At 39.3% G+C, this 7,361-nt stretch overlaps 1 protein-coding gene across 2 annotated transcripts in view; it reads right to left on the bottom strand.

Moving 5' to 3' along the window:
* Nucleotides 1-6,108: 6,108 nt before the first annotated feature.
* Tspan2 (tetraspanin 2) overlaps nt 6,109-7,361 on the bottom strand; it is a 57,285-nt gene continuing 56,032 nt past the window's right edge. For both annotated transcript variants that reach the window (XR_015668516.1, XR_015668514.1), the window contains one exon: nt 6,109-6,536. The gene's annotated coding sequence lies outside the window, so the exon portion shown is untranslated. The remainder of the gene's footprint in view (nt 6,537-7,361) is intronic.

Here is a 7,361-nt window from a genome sequence, read left to right as displayed (position 1 = left end):
TAAGCTTGGTGGCAGGCATTTTTATAGGCTAAGCCATATCACTGGCTCCTATAAAAGATAATTTAAAGTTTTTGTCTGTCACTTCTTGCCACCAAGTGAAACCTTTAGTGTCAGGAATAGGTTATATATAGTTCAGTCACTGGCCAAGGGGGACTATAGAAAACCCCAATATCACAGGCTATTGTCAAGGCTTATTGGCTGCTCTCCACACACTGACAGTAATAAGGCCCTATTGCTGAAGGCAACAAGTACATATCTTATTGAACATGAAGAAATTGAGATGTGTCTAATGAGAGCCTGCACCTAATGTTCATCATACTAGAAAGCATTCTGCATGTTACCAGAGGAGAAAAGTAACCACTAACCCAGCTACAAACCCTGTGATCTACAATGGTGACTTACATACATGATGTGCTGGTGCAACTGAGGCACAAATGTTGTGGAAGAAACCAAGCACTCTGATTTCAGGCTCACTCCACAAGATGGAACTCATGCCTGACTTGGATGGCCATGAACCTGAGGCTACATAGGTCATGGGCCTAGGGGAAAAACAAAAACTATTGGTCTGCTGAAGAAGCATAGCAACAAAATGACCCCTAATGACATTCTGCTATACCCATAGACTGGCACCTCACTCTGCCACCAGAGCAGCCTCCTCTCTCAGTACATGGGAAGACACACATAACTGGACAATGTGCAGAGGCAGAGATTTCCGGGCACTCGGTCCAGTGGTTGTCTTCATCATACGTCTCCCTGACCATCTCAGGCAGCTATGTGGAAGAGGAGGCAGAAAGAGTGCAAGGGCCAGAGGGGATGGATGACAATGAGGAAACTGTCTTCCAGACACAAGAGTCCTGATGCACACATGAACTCACAGAATGTGGCAGCATGCACAGGGTCTGCTCAGGATTAAGTCAGACACGGTTCTTGTGCTGAGAGTGGGAACTGGACACAAGCTCCTATCCCTAATCAAGAAGCCATCTGCAAGTGACACTCTCTAACAAGGAAAAAACCCTTAGCACCATGCCCAGTCATAGACGCCAACACAAACGAACTCAGTGATATTCTCATAGACCTTCTGTCTTATACTGCCTTGTCTAGGCGTTTTTGTCTTTTACATGTATATCATAATGATGTATGTGTATAATATGGTTTCTGAGTTTGTGTTTTATGTTTTTGTATGAGAGGGAGTATATTGTATAAGTGTGTTTATGGTTTTCTTTTTTCTTTTTTGCCTGTTTTCTAGAGAAAAAAAGGATGTGGAGTTGGGTAGGTGGGAAGGGAGTGGGGAGGATCTGGGAGGAGTTGGGGGAAAGGAAAAAACCAAAAAAAGAAAACATTTTTGTCTCTGTACTGTACTATTTCTGTGTCTGTTTCTAAATATTGATTTTATATGTCATATATTTCTATTGTTTGCATGTGTAGTAATTTTTGTTTGTGGCAGATACTTTAGATTTTACATTTTAATGTATTCAAATTTGCACATTAGATTTGTTGCTTTTCTTGCAGGATGCAGGAGTTGGTTCTTGCACATGTTTATATCACTCCTGGGTAACTTAATTTTTGGAAAGTTGCTTAATTTTTTTTTGTCCAGAGCAGTCTAAACTATGGCTGTTATTACTCTGTCGTGAAAATTCTAGTTACTTAACTTCTTTTCTTCTCACCTCAACAAGGCCGTCCATCTTTGTTTAGTTTCTACTCTCTGTGCTGTGGCCTAGAAACTGCCTTTAGGCAGCAAAGGAGGGAAAACACCACGCCTAAGTTATGTTTCATTTTCTTTTTATCAGCCTTGTGTCTGTTGTCCAGTGTCTGTGAGCTGTTGGTTCAAATACTTTCTTTTCTAATTCTATGAAGTAGGAAGGCAATTCTGGATTTTAATATGTTATGGATGGAAAGAAAAAGATATGTGGGGCTTTGGGGAAAGTTGAACAGTGCAGGTAGTAAACAATAAGAAAAATTGTTAATGGGCTAGGCTCTGAGATGCCTCTTGGGCAAAGCAGGGGAAGTCTTTTGTGATTTTGGTTTCATCAAGGAATAGTTTCCACTGAATATGTTTGGGCCTTCTTTTACTTTACATGTTGGGAAGCTCACTAAACCTAATTGATTTGAGGCAAGAACAGCTGGCTTTGTTTTGTTCTGCCTTTTTCTAGAAGCAAGTCCAGAAGGTAATATACTGACCCAAGAACGAGAGGCATACAACTCAGCTGAGGGATTTGGTAAGCACAATATATTTGAGGTTTCTGTTCAATATCTAGTTAGCGATGTCTTGATATAGGCAGTTTTATATATGGGTTTGGAGCTCAAACATGTAGAGAGGATATCTATATTATCTATGTGAGGATAGTGGGTATTAGTCAGGGTTCTCTAAGTAACAGAATTTATGGAATATCTCTCTATATTAAGGGAAATCATTGGAATGATTTATAGCCTGAAATCCAACTCATCCAATAATAGGCAGCTGTAAATGAGAAGTCTAAGACTCCAGTAGTTGCTAATACAATGAGACTAGGTGTTTCAGCTGGTCTTCTGTATAAGATGGGATCATGAAGAAGTGGCTCCAACAGATGTGCTGGCAAGCAAGTGCAAGCAGGTGGAGAAGGAAGCCTTCCTTTTTCCATTGTCCTTATGTAGGCCTCCAGCAGAAGGTGTAGTCCAGGTTAAAGGTGTGTACTACCACTCCTGGATCTAAGCTGTTCGTTACTTAGAGCTTGCTCTGTCCCAGGCTGGCCTTGAACTCAGAGAATTGCTTATGTCTGACTCGGTCTAAACTTTTCATAGCCACTATACCTCAAGATCCAGATCAAAAGCATATGTCTTCCAGCCTCAAGATCTGGATCACAGGTGTGGCCACCATTTCTGGCCTATAGGTCATTCCAGATATAGTCAAGTTACTTTTCTAATCATTGTAACAAAAGCAACTTGAGGAAGGAAATGTTTATTTTGGCCCACAATTTGAGGTAATATCCACCATGGTGGAGAAGGCATGATGGAGGACATGAGACAGCATGAAGCAAGAGAGAAATGAATGCTGGTGCTCAGCTCACTTTCTCTTTTTATTCAGTTTGGAACCCCAGCCAATGAGTTGGTGCCACCCAAATTTAAAATAAGTCTTCACACCTCAGTGAACTCAACCCAGAAATTTCCTCACAGGTGTGCTCCGAGTTTGTTTTTCCCCTAGGAAAGTTTAGATCCCACCAGGCTGACCATCAACATGAACCAGCACAGTGCGTCTGGTGGATGGCTACTAAGAATGAACTGTTTGAGGGCAGCTTCTGCCATGATGTGGGACTTACTAAACAAATGAGTAAATGGATTCCTGAACATCGACCATCCTCACTTAAAGATAATTTTAAACACGTGGACAAATTCACACATATATAGTGAGGAAAGTTGATTGTATTATGAGTTGATTATTACTTGATAACACTGATTACAAAATATCCTAGCTGAATCTTTTAGTGATTTTTGAAAAATAACAGTACTGTTAATGTCTTTTAAAAGTAAAGGTTTGCTAAGGGGTTGGGGATTTAGCTCAGCGGTAGAGCACTTGCCTAGCAAGCGCAAGGCCCTAGGTTCAATCCCCAGCTCCGGAAAAAAAAGAAAAGAAAAAAAAAAACAAAAAAAAAGTAAAGGTTTGCAGAACCAAGATAAGAAAAAGTTAATTCTTTTAATAAGATCAGTAGCATATTGCTGGTTTGCTGCTGAGAAGTTACACCTGTTATTATGAGTACAATTAATTCTACTCATATTATTCATCCAGAGAACTATCTAATTACGAAGAGGTTACATAAAGTAATATAAGTAGCAATGCAAAATGTTATACTGAGGAACAGAGGAACTGGTGTGATACACAGGAAATACTGATGCTGATCTGACTTTATAACACTATGAATTGTATTACAGGAGATGCTAGCAATTCTTATTAACATTTATATATGACCTTAATTTTTTTAAAAATGTTTTTTAATAGACTTTAGAGAGCTTGTATAAATTCATATAAATTTGGAGTATTAGGGGCTTTCATCTGTTACCAAAAGAGAGAAGCAAATTGACTTGTTCCATATTTAAATCAAATTTGTCATACACTTAGGAGCTTTAGAGGATAAAACGATCAATCACATTAGAGCCAGCTCTACCTGAGTTGTATGCATTGGTTGTGGAGCAAACATCACAAGAAGTTAGGTAAACAAACGGCTTTGTTTTAAATGGCAGGTCATTTTAATGTGGCTCTCACAGGTAACTACTGATTTGAAAGAAAATCTGCTGCCCCCAAATTAGAATCTTATGGAAAGAGAGAATATTAGAAACTAGAAAAGCACCTGCCCTCCAAGGAGGGGAGGATGTTAACAAATCTGTTTCATAGTATAATGAGACTCCCTTTTTGAGCTTCTTAGGATGGGTGAATAGGTTTTGGTTTTTTTTTTTTTTCTTTTCCTTGAAAATGAAAATGAATTAAACTTTTAATGTAATATAGCAGATGTCGAAAGCTTGTTTTTAAGCTTGGCTTTGCCTTCAGCTTCACTGGAACATCCGAGTGTTTAGTAGTTTTGGAATGCCTTTAAGTATGTTCTTTAGTGTTTCCATTTGCTTATACAACCAACAAGTACCTATTTTGAATACATTTGAACTTTTACTGGTTTGAATTCTGAGAATACAATGGTGGGTGAATGAGACAGAGCCCTTTGCCTTAAAGGCGCTTACAACCAATTTTGCAGGTGAAGAAAAAAGAATACACATTAGTAACTAGTAACCAAATTACTATCAGGAATGACATATGCGATGAAGTGAGGGGATAAAAATGACAGAAAATGTGCCTGGTTAGATGTGATGGCTAGGGAAAACTTTTATCAGGCTGAGATGACAAAGAGGAAGCCATTTTAAAATCTGATGAAAGGGTTCTTTGTAAGAAACAGGCAGGAGGCTGAAAGCCCTGATGCAAGAAGAAGTTTGGAATGCTCAGTGGAATATGGTGTCAACCAGGGTGTTCAGGTGAATGCTGGGGGAACAGAGGAGTAAGTAGGTCATGTGCACTACTGGACTTTAGGGCAGCTTTGTTGGGTATTATTGAACAGTAAACTTCCTGTATTGGTTTCCTCTCTCCTGCTTCTGGCTGTCTTTAAGAGTAGAAAGTCTACTTTGATTTTCATGGTATTCTCCCATTCATGTTGGTGTGTAACTTTCTCCCAAGCATATCAATAGGGGCCTGTTCTATTCCAATATGACTGAAATCAGATATACTAGAATTTAGAATTTCATAGAAGAACTGTGGAGTTATGCAATACAAAACTGCATATATTTAAAGCGCACAGCTCAATGAGATGAATATATGCTGTGAGTCATCTTAAATCAAGAACATGTTTATCTTTCCAATGGCCCTCTTTCCCTTAGCCACCTTTCTCCAACCTTAGGCAATCATTAATTTTCTTCCTGCTTTATTTATTATTATTAGAATCAGATTGCATGTACTTGTCTTTTGGATCTGGTTTTTCTTACATATAAAAACTATTTTAAAAATGCATTGTTGTGCCAATGGTTTATTCCCATTTATTGTTGACAGCCATTCTGTTATATTTGCTATGACTTGTCACTGTGGACCACTATTGGGTTGTTTCTAATTTTAGTTCATTACAAACAAAGGCTCTGTGAATGTTGGCATACAAGTCTATGTGTGCAAACACATGGTTATGTTTCCTTTGAATAAATGCTTAGTAGTGGAATGGTTGAGGTATTTTGTATGTGTATATGTGCTATCATGTTAAATATGATGCAAGAATAACAAAGGAAGAAGCCTGGGAAATGAGAAGATACAAAAGAATCAACTACTGTTCAGTGTAAATGAAAAGAAGAAAGAAATTTGAGAAGATTTTTATAGAAATAAAATAACAAGAGATTAGAAAAAGTGGGAAAAAACAAGAAGTGAATCCTGATTGTGAGAAAGTTCAAATGAAAATTAGATGAACTTAGAAATGGGAATAAAATAACATTTCTTTAAACAGCAACAACAATAACAAATGCTACTAATAATATAGTAGTGGGGAGAAAGGGGTTGTGAGGTTCAAATTGAACCTCTATTGGGACCTCCTGAAATGAAACTCACAGAGGCGGTGATCGATACAAAAGCAAGAGGAGTTTAATCATTCGTACATGTTGAGGTCATCTCACTTCAAGGGAGAGACAACCCAAGCAGATTTTAACAGAGGATTATATTCCTTGCAAACAATTGGGGCAGAATTCAAACAATTGGGGTAGAGTTTGCACAGTGTTTAACCAGGCAGGGTACTATGTGCATTTGGTGGAGCAAAACAACTTTCAAATCGACTCAGTGTACCATTCAGGACTTTTCCAAGGGGGGTGGGTTGGGAGTCAGGTAGCTCTGTGTGACAGTTTGGCTTGCAGCTGTTCCAGGAACTAAACTGGCTTTTTTTTCTTCCTGGAAGGGAGGGGCCCTTGTGCTCAGAGGTTTGTGGTGGGAATCTTCCCACTGGGCCCAAGTTGGACCCAACTCTGGCTCTTTCAGAGTCAAACACAGAAGGCTCCTATGAAAGAGAGAAATAAAAGGAAAAGAATGAAGATTATCTGATAATAATAATAAATAAATAAAATTAGACAAATGTAAGAGAAATAAAATGTAATAATGTATAGTTGGAAGGAAGCACAGTGTATGTGTGTGTGTGTGTGTGTGTGTGTGTGTGTGTGTGTGTGTGTGTGTGTATGGGAGGTGAGAAACCTAAAAAATAAAGGGCTGAGGCAGCTTCTTTCTGGATTTTCACAAATTGTAGACTGCTGGTTATGTGCATGGAAACAGGGAGGGTGAGCAGACTGTAGATGGTTGTCTTTGCTGTTGCTTATCCTGATATTGAGCCTGTTAGACAAGTGTCCATATCTACCGGAGCTGTCTCATTTTAGTAGCTGCTCTTTTTTGCCTACAAGGGGCCTCTGCTGGTCATACTTAGTTTTGCAGTCTGAGGGTTAGGCAGGTTCCCTCCCACTCCCTGAAACTCCACAGATATACCCCCTGACTGGTTACTGTCCTTGAGGAAGAGGAGTTAGCTTCCAATTGTGAGAAAGTGAGGAACAGTCAGAGCACTGAGATCCATACAAGGGGAGGACTTGCCTTTACATTTTCAAACTCTTTAGGTATCAGTCACTCTGCTAGAGAGATGTTATAGAGGATATGAACCAAAGCACTGGAGCTTCAGCTCTGGAACTCCATAGTAGTGGGTAATGGGTAGATGAGATGAGGTATGAGAGCCGTGGCCTTGTCCTAGAGGCAGTACTAGGACCACCTGGCCCTTTGGAGGAGTCTTTTGCTTTCCTGAATAGTCAAATTGTCTTTCAAAGGTGTTTGAATAATAGTGCAA

This window comes from Rattus norvegicus, chromosome 2 (genome assembly GCF_021556685.1).
Source record: "Rattus norvegicus strain SHRSP/BbbUtx chromosome 2, alternate assembly SHRSP_T2T, whole genome shotgun sequence".
NCBI classification, from domain to species: domain Eukaryota; kingdom Metazoa; phylum Chordata; class Mammalia; order Rodentia; family Muridae; genus Rattus; species Rattus norvegicus.
This window is presented reverse-complemented; position numbering and strand designations above follow the sequence as displayed.